Source organism: Diceros bicornis, assembly GCF_020826845.1.
Source record: "Diceros bicornis minor isolate mBicDic1 chromosome 13 unlocalized genomic scaffold, mDicBic1.mat.cur SUPER_13_unloc_1, whole genome shotgun sequence".
NCBI lineage: Eukaryota > Metazoa > Chordata > Mammalia > Perissodactyla > Rhinocerotidae > Diceros > Diceros bicornis.
Window position 1 is genome coordinate 17068142 of NW_026690866.1, and position 17644 is coordinate 17085785.

The 17644-nt window shown below is 42.7% G+C and overlaps 1 long non-coding RNA gene across 2 annotated transcripts; it reads left to right on the forward strand.

The window, feature by feature from the left end:
- The first annotated feature begins 9566 nt into the window (after positions 1-9566).
- On the forward strand, positions 9567-13177 carry LOC131401744 (uncharacterized). Of its 2 annotated transcripts, none has more exons than XR_009217923.1 (4): positions 9567-9680; positions 10486-10577; positions 12668-12775; positions 13067-13177. It is a non-coding gene; the product is annotated as an uncharacterized LOC131401744 (long non-coding RNA). The 2 variants fall into 2 exon arrangements; XR_009217922.1 differs by having other exon boundaries at positions 9668-9745.
- Positions 13178-17644: the final 4467 nt, after the last annotated feature.

Here is a 17644-nt window from a genome sequence, read left to right on the forward strand (position 1 = left end):
ATTTGGTATGTGGTAAGTTTGGGTATATGTTCCATATGCACATCTAAAGAACACTACGTCCACTAACTTCAATTCCTACATGCTTGGAGATTAATAAATACACTTGTAAACTATCGATGATTAATGAGTAAACTGTGATGGAAATTAGCATGTATTTCTAATTAAAAATACTATTCATCAAATCTTATGGGGTGGAATTAAATCTATCCTTAAAGAGAAATGTATAATCCTAGATTATATATATTTATATATTATTGTGTATATTTAAATAAAGAAAGGTTGAATTTCTAAGTTCTAAGCATTCATCACAAACTCGAAAAAGAGCAGAAAAGTAAACACAAGGAAAAGAGAAAACACAAAATGATAAATGTTAGAGGAAGTGTTAACAAAACAAAAGACAGACATCAAAGGATAAATAAAACTAAATTAGATTCTAATAAATGACAAATATGCTCAATAAAATCCTAGTACTAGTGTTCAAAAAAAGAGAAAAATTGCAACAAAATAATACCAAGGCTGAAAAGGGAGTAATCTGTGCAGATCATATGGAAAATTTTTAACATTTTGAAAACATAAATATCATGTTGATACAATGAAAATTTAGAGGAAATTCACAAATTTCTAGGCAAATAAAAGTTACCAAACTGCCTCAAGAAAAAATGAAAAATCTGAATATTGCCACACCTATTACAGAAATTGAGGCCATCCTTTAGAACATTTCTACAAAATTTTATTGTAAGCTATTTATTTGGTACAAAGTTGATTAATCTGCCCAAATATTCAAGAAAAAAATTATATACATCTACTCAAACTCTTCCAGAGAATAGGAAAAACTGAAAACTTTTTGACTCACTTTGAGAGACGAGATTAACATTGGTACTAAAATCTAACAAAATCATTGCAGGAAAGGAAATTACAGGCCACTCTCTTTCTTGGATTAAATTCATTTATACTAAAAAAAAAAATCAAATCAAATCAAGGTTCCAAATCTAGCCATATTTTATCAGAAGGACATATCATGACCAAATTAGGTTCATGCAATGTAATTCAGTACACTAATCTCTGAAAAAAGAGAAATAATAATCTCAATAACTGTAAGAAAAACTAGTAAAATTAAACACCTATTCATATTTTGAAACAAACAACAACAACAGAAACAGCACTTACCAAATCAGAAACAGAAGGAAACTCTCTTACTCCCATACACAGTATTCACAGAATGGAAGTTTATGGTGCACTGTTGAAAGCAAGGATAAGAGAAGAATGTTCAACATCACTGCCTCTATAAGCCATTAGGCTGGAGGTCTTGCCTGATACAATATTGGCAGGAAAAGAAATAAAAGGAATAATTTACTTCAAAGAAAGAAGTAAAATTGATGTTATCTTCAGATGATATTGTGGTATAAATGTAAAATCCATATAAATTAAGGTATTAACTGAGTTTATTGGTGGCTGAATACAAGGTTAATATAGAAAGTTTTGCTTCCATCTACCCATCATAAGCATTCAAAATTTAAATTTTAAAAAATGACATTTACAACATCTTAAAGTATGAAGTACCTAGAAATAACTTTAATGAGACTTTCAAAAGATTTCTGTCCATAAATTTATAGAACAGCATTTAGAAAAATGGAGGAAGACTGAAAGAAGTGAAGGGATAAATCAAATTCGTGACTGAATAGACTCAAAATTCTACAGATATCAAAACTGTCAAAATTAATCTACAGCTTCCACAAAATTGCAGCTAACATAATGACCCGTTCTGATGAAATTACAATTGATAAAATTCTTATGGAAATGATAAAGGAAAAACTTAGCTAAGAAAATCTTGAAGACAATGAATAGAGTGGGAGGATTTACTCTACCTGACATCAAGTATTAGAGCATCACAATAGAGGAGGTTCATCAAGAGGATAAACAAGAAAATCAACGGAACCAAGTGGTAAGTTCAGATACAAGCTGCTCGTATAGGGACTCACGTATAGACGTCTGATTTACAAGGAAACACTGAGGAGGAGTGGGAAAATGAAAGACTTTTCAATAAACCATGTTGGGTAAATTGGCTGTCTTCATGAATAAGACAATGACTCGCCAACCCTAACTCACACTATCCACAGAAAACCTTATCAGGCAGATTGTAGTTCTAAACGTGAAAAGTGAGAGAATTTAAAGGGACATAAAGAGGAAGGAGCAATGCCCCTGTAGAAGGAAAAAGCGTGTATTGATACCTGCAGGGATGAGTGGGCACGGAACCGTTTCAGAACCACATGAAGATTTGGGAATCTTAAAAATCAGAGCAGAGGTAGTAGAGGTAGGCAAGACCAAGGATATACAGTCTTTTTGGTCTTCCTAAGAGTTTGTCGGATTTTTTAATGGAGGCTAAACATGATCCCACTTACATGTAGAAGTATCAATGGTGATGCAGATCAATGGCAGGGAACAAGAGTAAAAAGATCTTATGGTAACATAGGAGAGAAGTGACTAAAATCTTAACAGAACTGGTGGAAGTGAAACCAAGATGAAATGTTTTGGAGATCATTTTAGATGGTAGAAATGGTCTCATTTTGAAACTCCCGAGGAGTGAGTTCTATGACTTGGTCATCTCTGTTTCCCGAGAATGTAGCATATTATCTGGCTCATGGAGGTTTTCCAATAACTCCTTGCTCACTGAATAAGTAAATCTAGGCCATAGCTTACAGGGGTATAGCTCAGAGAGACAGGCAGGACATTTGGTTTTCTGCTGAGAAAAAAGTGCTTTCATGAATATGCAAGATAAATACTGAGAAGAATAATAGCTTTGTTTACTTAACCATAAATAAGATGGGCAGTATTAACTTGGAATGGTTCTCTGCAGAGCATTCTGTTATTTGGTGCCTGGAGCAACAAAGGAAGACAATTGACTAAACTTACCCAATGCCTGCTTTGGGGGCATGTGAATAAGAGAGAATGACTGAACCTTGGCTGAGGACACTTTGCGTCTCTCCCCAGACATGGCTCAGTGTGTGAAGTGTCCAGATCATCAGTATGCCAACAGAGCGTGAGATTGCTGCCTCAAAATGCTGTGACCTTTCTGGCTTATGAGGACCCCTTGGGGAAGGCCCTGGCCTGCACAGCTCTGTGCTTTTCTGTCCTCACAGCTGTGGTCCTGGGGGTCTTTCTGAAGCACCAAGACACTCGCATAGTCAAGGCCAATAATCGGACTCTCAGCTACATCCTGTTCATCTCCCTCACCCTCTGCTTCCTCCGCTCCTTACTCTTCATTGGTCGTCCCAAGACAGCCACCTGCAGTCTTCATCAAATCAAATTTGGAGTTGTATTTACTGTGGCTGTTTCCACTGTCTTGGCCAAAACTATGAGTGTGGCTGTGGCCTTCAAGGTCACTGCACCAGGGAGAAGGATGAGGCAGTGTTTGGTGTCAGAGGAACCTAACTTCATCATTCCCATCTGCTCCTTTATCCAGCTGAGTCTCTGTGGAATCTGGCTGGGAACCTCTCCTCTCTTCATTGACAGAGATGCATACTCTGAGCACTGCCACATCTTCGTCGTGTGCAACAAGGGCTCGGTCACTGCTTTCTACTGTGTCCTGGGATACCTGGGCTCCTTGGCTTTGGGCAGCTTCACTGTGGCTTTCCTGGCCCGGTACCTGCCTGACACCTTTAATGAAGCCAAGATCCTGACGTTCAGCATGCTGGTGTTCTGCAGTGTCTGGGTCACCTTCCTCCCCGTCTACCACAGCACCAAGGGCAAGGTCATGGTGGCCGTGGATGTCTGCTCCATCTTGGCCTCCAGTGTGGGGCTATTAGGCTGCATCTTTGCTCCCAAGTGCTACGTTATTTTCCTAAGGCCAGAGAGAACCACATCAAATGTGTTAACGAATAAAACACATTCAGCGAGAAAATAATCGAAATGTAAGTTATTTTCATAGGTCACAAGAACTTGCATACACTTGAAAAATAAACTACCACATTTTTGGATATCCACTTTAAGTACCAACTAAACTTACCTTACATCTCCACTTAATTTTTTGCTTTACGTTTGTTTTGGCTTTGTACAATTTTCCTCAGGCATTCAAATGAACAAATACAAAAACATTCATACTAATTCTCCTCTAAAATTATGTGTGAAAGATTGCGAAAATGGCCACACATTAGTCTTCTCCCACTGTCTGTTTGGTTGTAGCATCCCACGTTGACTCTGGGTAGACTTGGCCTTGTAACTTGCTTTGGCCAATGGGACACTAACAAATGACATAAGCAAAGGCATGAAAACCACTTGCTCATTGTTGCTACTTGTCCTTCTCTGGCTGCCCTTGGGAAGCCTGAGGCCATCAATATGTGAATGAGTCTAGATAGACTGCACATCTCCATTACTCCAGGTGACTTCAAGTCAACAATCAGATATGTGAGTAAGGCTGTCCTAGACCAGCCAATCCCAGCTCAGCCACCAATAGGTCCAGATCAAAATAACTGCCCAGTTATCCCACAGAATCTTGAGAAAAAATAAACTATTCTTATTTGATGTCACCAAATTTTAGGTTGGTTTGTTATACAGCAGAAACTAACTGATACATTATGCTACCATTTATATATGTCCCCTCATTATTTGTGTAATTATCACAGATTTCTATTTCTTTATCCAATATCATAGACTGGAATATTTTTCTATAGATTAAGTCTCTGAAAGAAAATCAGAGACCATATCATGTTCCATTTTACTTTTTCTCCTTCCTCTTTTCAACCAGACATCTTTAAGCATATATATATATTAAGAATATCTTCACTAATTTTAAGATTATGTATATTCTTATATATTGTCATCCACCACTGTTATACGCAGGGGATTTTTGCTTTTAATTTTAGCTCTATAATCCATTTGGAATGATTTACTTGTGAATAATGTTAGTTGATGGTCCAGCATTTTATTTTACAAATGGATATCTTTTAGTCTATAAAACAAACACTACAACATTTTAAAAGTTGATTTGAAGCACATGGAATCTGAATAATGTTTGGAAAATTGATATTTTTGAAACACTGTTTTCAATCACAAGTATAGTATATCTCTCCATTTAATCAGAGCTTTTACACGCTTTGTATCTCTTTATAATCTTCTTCATATAACTAATGTGTAGTTCCAATTATTTTAACAACTCATCTTAAATAATTCATTGCTCTTAGGAATGGAATAATTATTTACATGTTTAAACTAATTCTTGCTCATGTAACAGTATTTTTGATGTTTCATATAGGAATCTAGCTTCCTTATACATTACTGCACTTATTTACCAGTTCTAAATTTTATAAGTTATGTCCCACTAATATAATCGATTTTCTCTTCTTCTCTAATATTATTTACCTCTTATTCTTTTGATTCTCATTTTTTCATGACTGTGCTCTCCATTGCCACACTGAATCACAAGTGCTTGCCAGGAGCATTTTCCTCTTCTTAAGTTTAGCGTAAACATCAGATAAATTCCTTGTCAGGGCAGAACAGGCATCTAAGGGAGAAAAAGTAAAAACGTGAAGGGGAATCATTTCTGCCTGGAAATCAACAGACTTGCTTTTCTTGGCTGTTTGGAGCTGGAGATCTTATGACAATGTGGCCAGCTGAGAATCAGAGGATCTTTCTCTAGTCCCAGGAATTAGTCTTGGTCAAATCTCTCAACCTCTTTAGACTTCAGTTTCTTCACCTGTAACATGAAGAGTTGGAAGAGTCTTCTTGAGTTCTGAAATCCAGTGACAACAAGATACCCTTCACCCAGATGCACTTGACAAAGACCAGAGAGAATTTTTAGTTGTCTTCTTCTGCATCAACATTATTATCCATATCACCCCTTAAAGACATATCAAATGTCTACTTTCGCATGACACTGATAAAACAGGTTCCATACCAAACCACTGTTCATTGGGATAACAAATCTATAGTTAATTGTTTAGAGGTAAGTGTAGAGATGGGCCTTGCAGGAAACAGCAATCAATGGGCCAAAAAGTCTTGCTTTATGTTACAGCAAGGCTGTCGAAACACTCCCTAATACACCAGAATGCTTAAGTAATTAGAAAGTATGAAATAAATGGGAGCCTTGTATCCATGGTTACGAGCTAATAAGGATATGATTTTTAAAATTTTGTTAATGATGCCATTTGCCTGCTATGGGGCTGTTCTCTGGTGAGTAAAGAGCAGATGTATTCAAGGCCACTTTCATTCCTTTAATAAATATTTACTCAGTGCCTTCCACTTGCTGCACGATAGCAGTGATCTACCCTAAGAGCATTTATATTCTAGTAGGGTGACACAGACCATAAACAAAAAGAGAATCTTGAGGTGATCAATAAAGTTACATATACATCAAACTTTTTCATTCTGGACTATTATTCACCCTTTCCCTTCTTTGACTGTTTACCAGAAGTCTAATCATGGACTTGAAAACCAAGAAAGCATGGGTTCCAAGTTTCTTCTCACAACACCCTTGTTTCAAATACATAGTGTTTATCATCTGAGAGTATGTCTCTTTAAGACTAAGTTCCTAGGAATCAACATTATTTCATCACTTGCTTGAGAGGACCAATGTTATTATGAAGGGGAAAAAAATATCATATGGGATTTATACTTGAAATGATGTTTCCACTCTAATTGTGTTATTTAATGTGGTGTGATTTGGGGAAAGTCGGTTACTCCTTCAGAGACAGTGGTAATAAGACTTTGAAAAGCATTCTATAGAGATTAAATGAAACAAAGTATGAGAAACTGCTTTGTAAATTGCAAAGCAATCTATTTCAGATCATTTTTTCTAATAATATTTTCATTTATCCAATCCTTTTTGACTCTAACAAACCTGCCTAGACTTTTATCATTTATTCAACAATAATAATGGGTCAAAATGGTTGAATATTAGAAATTTCATATGGTTCAACTTAATTAATAGGCCATCACAATATTTAATTTGATTATAATTACAGTTAAATTTTTCATGATGCCTTATCATGTGCCAGGCACTTTCTAGGCATCTGACATGTATTCACTCATTTAATCCTCACAACAATGCCATGGAGACAATACTATTAACCTCTATTGTATGGATGAGGAACATTAGAGGTTATATAATTGACCAAGGTCACACAGCTGGTACCCAGGCAGTCCACCTCCAAAATCTCTTTTAGGCATCCATTAGAGGTTGTGGCGCTTACATTGTAAAAGGATCACCTTGGTTCCTGGTTGGTGAATGGATCAGAAGGGACTAAGGAAGAAAGCACATGGCTACTGAAATTATCCAGGCAAGCAATTCTGAATACAGGATTTCCTTCCTTTTTAAGGCTGAATAATATTCCATTGTATAGATGCCCCAGATTTTCTTCATCCTTTCACCCACGGGTGCACAATTAGGCAGTTTCTATCTCTTGGTTATTGTGAATAATATTGCAGTGCATTTTGTCAAATGACTTCCTGGCACTTAGTGAGTTTGAAAAAATTCTTATACACATTAGTTACTGTAATGAATTACCTTTCTAAATGTCTAAAGTTTAAATATTTGTCATTCTACAGAAATACCTTGCCTAATCATGATTTGTGTCGTTATCATTTCATGAATGATCTAAGATTTCTGTACAAAAAATTGTTATAATGGCTTTTTTTGCATGTATTCAGGAACCTGGCATAATATGGGTATTCCCTGATTCTTGATTTTTAGTAGATTTTTCTAGTAAGCCTTTGGGATACGAAGCATCTTCGTAGATGTGAGGCAGACAGCAGAAAAATGATAAAGTGATTGTTATATTTAATTATATCAAAAGAAAACTGTAGTTTTGCTAAATTGCTTTTACACATCATTTGCTTATTTGTAAGAGTGACACATATCATTTTATTAATGAAAAGAAAATTCAATAAACATTTTTAAGATAAAACAATATCTATTGAGAACTTATATGAAAATTTTAGCAATATGCTGTCACCAATTTCCTCATCTGCAAAATGGAGATAGATAATACCATCTTCCTTATGGGTTTCTGTGAGAATACTCAAGAGTAATGTATGTAAAAGGCTTATCAACATGTGGGTTGGAAAGTGATGCCCCATTCATTTTTCCACCGGGATGATGACAGCTTTTTTAATGCTTGAAGTCTGTAGTTTTCAAAATACGTTCTACTCTTGTAAAGTGAATCCTTTTTACAAATTCTTTGTAGAGTTAGATGATCCCTTTGGAATACAAATTCAGGCTTCCGTGTGTGTGCGTGTGTGTGTATGTATACGCACATCTCTCAAATAATACTCCAAGGCTTATAATGAAAAGCTACTTTCCCCACTCTTGACTCTGGTTCCAAAAACAACTTCTTTAATTTTCTGGTTTAAAATCTATATTTCTAAATTAGCTACTCATACAGCTTTTTCATTTTTCAGATTTTGACTATTTATAGTTTATTTATTCTCTGAAAAAATCAGCACGAAGAGTTCTTACATATGTTAAAAACATAATTCCCCTTGCCCAATATAACTATTTAATGAATTAAGATAAATCAAAATTCAATGTCTACTGTTTTATGACATCAGTGTTTACCATTTTATAGCATACGAATCTTATCCAGAAATGTGCTACGTCAGCTAGTATGAATACATTTTCTTTCTCACTTTTTCCTTTGACTTTTTAAATGGTAAAATTCTCTTGTTTCTTTGTTGTCTTCCTATGGATTCATCACTGGTTCCTCTCCTTCCACCAGAAAATTAAATCTCTTCTCATTAACTTCTGATGCATGAGACAATTCATGGGCTTCAGGTTTTGCTTGGGGACACCCCTCTTGGGCTTGAACATATACACAGTCCCACATATACACAGTATGTCTGGAAGGATAGAGGAGGAAAGGATGTTTATCTCTGTGCAAAAGTACCGGGAGACAGTGGTAGAGTGAGAATATTTGAAGTTTTCTTATACGTGCACCTACGACGTAGGCCTCCCTCCCCCCAGATTTTTAAAATTAAAATAGCGTTATATCCTTATCTACTGGCTTGGAACAGCAAGTTGTAGAGAAATGTGAATATATGATCCAATTTTTTAACGAAATTAAGAACAGGAAACGCACAAAAAATTTAGAATTCTAAATATGGGCACATCGTTCTATGAGGCTATGTAAAGGTGGGGAAAGGAATGAAGAACAGCTGTTCAACATCCAGCTACCTGTGCATTCTAGGGGTCCACGGAAAGCCTCCCCTCCAGCCACGCCCTTGGAGCTGATTTCCTCCCCCTGTAAAGTCTGCCTGAATTATTCCACCCACACCCCACCTCTTCCCGCCCCTGGAACTGGTCTCAGCCCACAACTTTCGGGCCTGCCTCCGCCTACAGCCTGGTCCCTGCTCATTGCCCTGCCTGCACCCTTGTTCCCGCCCATAGAACTGCCTCCCCGGCCTGCTGTCACTCACAGCCTTGGCTCCGCCCACAGCCCGCCCCTAGAACTTGTTCCCGCACACTGCCCCGCCCATAGATTTTGTCCCTGTCCCTGATGCTGACCCAGCCTGCTTTCCAGCTTCTCACTCACTCTAGAAACTAGACATCTCCCCCGAGGCTGGGGTGCACGGCCTCGCCCCGCCCGCCGCCTCAATCCGCAGCCCCCAAACGTTCGTCCTCACCGAACGCCCGCCCGAGACCGGAACCGGAAGCGCGGGCGGCGCCGTGGATGGAGCGGGCGTTCTTAGCGGTGTGTTCCGTCTTCTCATTGCGGACCGAATTCCCCTGGACGTTCGCCCTCAGAGGCGGAGCTCGGTGAGCGGCGGGCGGTCCCGGCTCCAGTCGCGGTCCAGGGAGGGGCCTGGGCCGTGGGCAGCCCCGGCAGGGGTCGGAGTCTCTCCGTCCCCTCGCAGCCCCGTTTCCCCCGGGCTGTTCGCTCAGGGCCCCCGAGGCTGCTGTTCCTCCTGGCTCGGGGCGCCGCCGTCCCCTCCTCTGAGTCCCCGTCACCGTCCTCCGTGTGATTTTGTCCCCAGAGGGCTTTAGCCGCTTCTGGAGGCGATGTTTGGGTCGTTACAAATGGGGCGCTCCTGGCATCTGGGGGGGAGGCAAGGATGCTGCTCAGCATCCTCCAGGGCCCAGCACAGCCCCACAGAGAATTATCCGGCCCCAAATGTCAGTTGTGCCGAGGTTGGGAAACCTGCTCCAGGACCTGAAAATCTCCCGAGCCCTGAATGAAGTGTGGAACTTGTTGAGAAGTCAGCGAGTCACTTACAGGGTCCCTAAATGACAAGCTTGTTTAAAGGGTCCAGAGTCACCAAAAAGTCTCTGTCCAGCCAAGTGAGTTGAGCGACTCAAGTGCACACAGCACGAAGCTGCTTTCTCCCATGTCGGAGAGCAACAGGTGGCTGGATAGGAATCGGGAAAATCCAGCCACAACCAACAGTTACAGTTAAATCAGTAAATACAAAAATAGAACAGTGAATGGGGTTGGCCTTTCCATCCAACACCCTATAAAAGGCCTCAAAAGCTTGTTTGTGCTTTTTATCCCCCCTCAGACACGAAAAGCATCCGTGGAGCTCAAGTTTGATGTGAAACCAGGCTCAGGGTCCACCTGTCCTCGCTGATCCATGGATTTCTGTGTGACCAGGTGAGTACCCTGTGGACCTGGTACCAACAGGTTCCGGCAGCATCTGCTGTGCAGAAGACCTGCCAGTGAGCTTTCCTGGGCTCCGGTTGTCACCACCTGGAGTCACTGAGAGTGAAGGTATCTTGAGAAAAATTATTTATAGTTGATGGATGGAAAGATGGTAAGCTGTGTGTGGTTCTATGTGGTAAATATTTCAGTAAGTACAGTTATATGCAAATAAAAACACATGAAACAAACCTAAATAACTGCAAATGTGTATTATAGTAGAAAATATAGATTTACTTGCATTGCATAATATTCAAAAGTCAGGATTTATATATAATATAAACACAGAAATGTTTTGCGTGTGTATGTAGTATTAGAGGACATCCCATGAAATATTAGCAGGGATACTCAGCAACATTCCTTAGACCCATTCAATTTGATTTCTAAAGTCCTATAAATCCTCCACATAAATTTGAAATAAAGGAGCATTCAGGGAAAAAGATGATTTGAACTTCTTTGTATTAATAACAAATTTAAAATTGAATTTGCCAGTAGCCAGATTTATTTTGAGCATTTTTTTTCTTTATGACATTTCAAATCATTTGGAGGAGTACTAAGCAACACTGTAGATTGAAGGGAAGGGCGCTAGTCTCCAAAAAGACTATCCTCTCCACCTTGCCTTCTAAAGGGAATTAACTTTGTTTCTTGAAACTTTTCTGAAATAACGGTCTGGTGATTCACGTTGCAGAGAATCTTGTTAAGTACTTTTGTATTTAGTTGTTGGCCTCTACTAATTGTGTGTGTATGTGTGTGTGCCTTTTTCATTCTAGCTTTCCTGTGATGTTCTTGAGGGGAATGTGTGCTGGTCATGCAATAGATAGTCTCTGAGTGTATAATTAATGGTGAACAACCATCCTCGTTTATTCAGGACAGTGGGGTTTTCCAGGACACAGGACGTTTAGTGTTCAAACCAGGGCAGTCCTAGACAAACCGGGATGGTTCCTCATCTCATGAGCCAGGCCCTGGGACACATGCATGGGGACCTGGAGAACCAGAGAGACCTTGTCCCACCTCCATGGAATTTACATTGTATTTGGGAATTTGGATTTTGAAAAGTTAATGATGAGAGTGATGTGGGAGTTTGGCACAAGGGGAATCAACATGAGGGGGCAGAGAAGCCCTCTTGAGAAGGACTGATATTTAGCTTGAGAGCTAGAGTTGGGACTGGATTTAGCTGGCAGGAGGGTTAGACTGGAGTGAGGGTGTGGGAGTGTGTTCAAGAAAGCGTTTCAGGCAGAGGGACACGCATGAGGACACCCCTGAAGCAGAGAGCCTGGTGTGTCCATGAACTGAGAAGAAGGATGGCTGAGCCGAGTCAACACACGGGGAGGGGTGTGAGCCACACTGGCGAGGGGGGACAGGCAGGATCAGATCAGGGGTGACTTGGGACTCTGTTCTTAGAACAATGGGAACACTCTGGAGAGATGCGAGTAGAAGGATGATGTGATTAGCGTTTGGTCTAAGCATGTGGGTTAAAATGGACTTCATGGTTAAGAATAAAGACTTAATAGGCAAGATAGGAGGTGCTGGGAATAAGATTGGGAATAAGATTAGGAATAAGATGATTGTTCCCTAGGCCTGAGTGATGGCTGTGGAGTAGGAAAGAAGTAGAAAGAGAAGACCATGGAGTGTAGAACCAAGAGAACATAACGGTGCTTTCTTGCCTGCATGTGTCAGATGGCACAGGCCACTGACTGTTCTCGCTGCTGTCTGTGCAGACCTGCAGGTGCCCCCTCACCCAGGTCTGTGTGTTCACCCCTCTTTGCCACTCACAGGCCCCCCCATCCACATCCTAAAAGAAGTCAGGTCTTACTTGTCAGGGGGTTGTCTCACAAGGTAGACACCTAGGAGAGCCCCTGCAGGCATCAGAGCAGCCCCTTCAGCATCTCCATCACCTTCCTCCCTTCCCCTCTCTCGCTTTACACACCCAGAATGACCCCTGCTCAGTATTCCACATCCCCATGATCTTCCTCCCCCAGGCTTGAGAAGGGTGGGGTAGCCACTGGCGTGGACATCATCTGCACCTTCCATTCTGACCCCCGCAGGTCCCAGGCTGGACAGAGAGTGACTCTACTGGGAGCTGAGCCATGAGACTCAGCGCGTCACCTACCTGGGCTCCTTCACCCTGGACTGGGACAGCCTCTACTTCAGTGGTGAGGGGCTGTGCTACAGCCACGCTGTCTGTTCTGTGTTCCCTCCATTGCTCTAAAGTGAGCTATGATCCATCTCTCTATCCTCCTGGTCTGGGTTCAGTCTTCTCATCACTGTGTGATCACTGGGTCCAGCCACCTTCCATCTTATTGCCTTCCCCCTGAACACCCCTCCACTCGTCCCCTCTGCTTTCCCCTCTGCTTTTCCCACAAAGGTCCCTACATCCTTTCTCTCCCTTAATTCTTTATGTTCACCCCAACACTTGCTCAGCTCCTCTCACCTTCTCTCCACAGGTTACACCTATGGAGCCGTGGCCCCAACTACCACCAGTGAGTATTCCTGGCCCTGGTCTCCTGTGTCCCGTCTGCATTTGTAGTTTGGGAGCACTTGTTCTCTTTCATCTGCTGTCCTTGGTGAAGGAAGGACCTGGAAGGACCCTAATTCATCCCTTCTCTCCCTCCCGGGTTCTGGTGGAGAGTCCCAGCCAGTGTGAGAAAGCCTTAGACACAGACATGTTCTCCACCACATTCTGACCCCACATGGTTTTCACTTTAATTCTCCTAAAGCCCTGCCCTTGGTCCTCCTTTTCCAGGTATCCCATCCATCTGCCCATTTTTCTGCCTATCTATCTCTCCTCTGAGTTCAGTCACTCTTGTTCACCTATCTCTCTCTCTTGGGCTCCTCTCCTCCACAGGCTTGCTCATTCCTTCTACTCACACAGTCACCGGTCCCCTCACTCTCATTTATGCTTCACCTGTGAATGGTGGTCCTGAGACAGCCAGTGCTGGAGCCCGTGTGAGCCTCGGGTCTCCTCCCACTCTGTCCCTCCCTGATGACAGCCTTATCCACAGCTCCCGAGCCAGCCACCACGTCCCTGCATACTTGATCATCACCTGAGCCACCAGAAGCCACCACAGGTATCTGGGGGCCCCTTTTCCTTCCCAAGAGAAGCTCTCTGGCCCCACTCCCCATGAGCCAGGTTTGATCCAGGAGGTGGGAAGCCAGGGTATAAAATTCTGGATTTAGGACAATCATGATGATCACAAAGATTATACCAACGATTCAGTCTAAGGCCAGCTCTCAGAGAGCCCCTAGTCTTGTGAAATTAACACATCATTATAATACAATGTGGGATATTTTGGGGAGAGGCACCTGGCATAATTTGGAGGGAAAGAGCTTGCTAGAGAAAGTTTCAACAGAATGAAGTCTTTAAGAATGTGTAGGAGGGACCCTGGTAAATAGAGGATGAAGGGTTTTCCTGGCAGAGAGGATTCCATGAGCAAAGGCTCCGGCCAGAAACAAGATGCCGTATGGGGAGAATTGAAACGAATTTGGGTTGCATGAAGCATAATGTTTAACCCGCAATAGATGGATAAAATGAGACTGAAAAGTCAGCAGGAGCCAGATTGAGTAGAGACTTGAGTGCCAGGTCAAGAAGGTTGAACTAAACACTGAAGGCCATAGGGAGCCATGGGAGGTACTAGAGCAGTGGTGGCCCTAGTGAGGTATTCATTTCAGAAAGATTCTTCTAGTAGTCCATGTAGAACATCCTGTAGACAGAGCATCCAGTGAGCCTGCTGGGGTGTTGGTCCGGGTGAAGGAAGTTAAGACCTGAGCTAGGACAGGGATGGAGAGAGGGAGTGTATGTGAGGACCAGTGTGCAAGGTGAATGGGTGTTACTGGGAGGGAGGAGGAGCTGAGTAGATGTGCTGGTTCTGACTTGGGTGACCACACGGGTGGGTGGTGGTGCCACTGGGACAGAAGACGACAGATTATAATGAGTGCAGGACTCTGGTCTGGTCTCAGGCCAGCTTTCAGAGATGGCCATCGCTCTCCCTCTCGTCTTGCAGCTTTGGGGCACAACCTGAAGACCCTCACAGTCAACGTCACCATCTCCACCCTCCGGTATTCATCAGACATGAGCAATGGCTATGCCATGTTCAACTTCACTGAGAAGGTCCTGCAGAGCCTGGTGAAACCCTGGTTCCAGCAGCTCCTGGTGGGTTAAATCCCACCCAGCCCTTCCTCCAACCCCTGTCCCGCCTGCTCCTCTTCCTCCTCCTTCCTCCCCAGCTGGATCATTGTTCAAGAAGAGCAGCCTGGGCCCCTTCTACTCAAGTTGCAGACTGGTCTCCCTCAGGTGAGACCATCCCCTCAGCATTTGCCCCTAATGACCACTTTTGTGACCACCCCTCTCTGTCTCTCCACTGTCCTCCCATTTCCTCGTTCCTGTTCTGGCCCCCACCCCCGGAGGTTTCAGGACCTCTCTCTAGACTCCCCACATCCCTCTCTCCCCAGGCCTGAGAAGGATGGGGCAGCCACCTGTGTGGACGCTGTCTGCACCCGCCACCCTGATCCCGTGGTCCGCCATGCCTCTGTGCTGGGAGCTGAGTGTCGCCACCTGTCTGCTCTTCCTCTCGGTGGCTCCTGGCTCCGCAGCCCAGAGTTTATCCATTAAGAGAGAGCACCAGCTACTTTTCCGCATCATCAGCTGGAACCTCAGCATCTCGGAGCCCACATCCTCGGAGTACTCCGCCCTGCTGAGAGACACCCAGGACCAGGTGGGGTCTCCCACTCCCGTCTCTCCTTGCCCTGAGGGCACCGTCATTCCTCCGTCTGACTTATATCTGTTATGTGATTGTTTCAACCCTTCACTTTCCCTGCATGTCTGGGTTCTCTCAGTGTCCAGGGGTGATGTCCTAGCTGCCTTTCCCATTTCTCACCTGGGTAAACTGAAGCTCAGAAAGGGGAGTATTCTGCCTAAGGTCACACAGTGAGTTAGGGGCAGAGCCAGGATCAGAACTCAGGTCTCCCTTGTCCCAAGGTCTGTGATCTTTCACTGGCTCCAGTGGCGCCGTGCATCCCCAGGAGACCTTCATCTCACCCACTCTCCCTCGTGTTTGTTCTAGGTCACCAAGCTCTACAGCGGCACCCAACTTTGAGACATATTCCATTCCACTCCTGCCTGGTCACCAACTTAATGTAGGTTGAGGAGATTGGAAGCATTGGCTGAGCTGGTGGCTGATGACTCTGAGCTCCCGTGACACATAATTGATCTGGAAGTCACTTACATCGTGCCCATTCTGCCCCACATCCCTGTCAGCTAATCCTAACATCTCCTTCCATAGGCTTTTGGGGGATGAGAAAAGCATTAACATTTGGTGCCACCAACCTCCAGCATCCTGCTCCTCCTCCTCTTCTGGAGACTTTCAACAAATATCAGCAGTCTAACTGTGCTCTCCAATACTGTAGCCGCTAACCACATGGGGCAATTTAAATTTTTTATACACCTATTAGGATACGATTCACATATTGTGTGTGGAGAGGAGTGTATTTTTTAGGTTTTTCTATATACAATATCTTCTCATCTGCAAAACAAATAGTTTTACCTCTTCCCTTCCAATCTGGATTTCTTTTATTCCTTTTTCTTGCCTGATTGCCCTCATTAGAACCTTTAGTACCTGTGATTAACATACGAGATATGGGAAGACATCATTGTCTTGTCCCTGGTCTTAGGGGGGAATTTTCAGTCTTTCACCATTGACTATGGTGTTAGCCGTGGGTTTTTCATCGATGCTGTTTATAGGTTGAGAAAGCTTTTTCTATTCCTAAATTGTTGAGTGTTTTCTTTTTTAGACACGAAGGGCGTTGTATTTTGCGAAATTCTTTTCTGTGTATGTGGTCGAGATTGCCTGGTATTGGCCCTTATTCTATTAATATTGTGTAATACATAGTCAAGTTTTCAGATATTAACCCAACCCTTCAACTAGAGGTTAGAGATTAAGATGTTCTCAAGTCTTGCCTGGGCGTGCCATAGCCCTGAGCCCTTGTGTCCTTCTAGATGCCCGCAAATACACTGCAGCTTTTCAAAGGCCCCTGTGGACATCACATTCCCCCAAGTTTTCTTCTAAGTTTTTGGCTCACCTCTTGCCTGCCTCAGCTGGTATCACTCCCTCAGGCAACTACAATAGAAAACAATTAGCTCTGATTGTTTTTAGCAAGTGCCCTGGGGACAGACTTTCCTCCCTGGGCAAGCTCTGACTCAAGTAACGTCAAGCCCTGAACATGGGGCTTTATCGGGAAGCTGCCAGGAAGGTCAGCTAGTGACAGTTCGATGGGGATGGTTCTTTTCAGAGCTCCAAACCCATTATGGCTGCTTGGCTGCTGGTTATCTCAGCTACCATGGTTCTGAGACTGATGATTTTCAAAGTTATGGAGGATATTGTGAGAGCAGGATGGGATAGTGCAAGTTATAGTGCCACAAAGTTTGCTCCCGTTATCAAGATTCCACCATGTTTCTTCACTAAACCCTCCTCAGATTCTTACAAGCTGTTGATTAATTTCTAGACTTCTGAAAAGTTGATTTTGACAATTTTTACCAGTGTTTTCATTGTTTTTATGCATTTGCAGAAAATCTTTCTCAAATGTTTCAAAAATGTTCTCCCTGTGGTTATTTATTTATGAATTAATTACTTGAAATTACATGAGAAATTCAGTTCCTCACTCACACACACTAACCACATTTTAAGTGCTTGATAACACCATGGGGATGATAATGAGTGTATTTGGTAGTGCAGACAAATGTTTACATTATTGCAGAAAGTTATCTTGGACAGGACACAGAAGCAGGGAATCTAGAATCAAGGTAGAATTCTAGACACACTTGTTCATCCCTTGTGCCCTTCCAGGTCTGTCCCCCACAGTAACCACACTGGCGTGGACTCCCTGTGTACCTTGCCGCCTTGGCACAGAGATTGGACAGAGTTGCCATCTATGAGGAATTCCTGCGGCTGACCCAGAATGGACCCAGATGCAGAACTTGACCCTGGTAAGGAAGAGTGTCCTTGGGGATGTTAAGGCTCCCTGGTCAT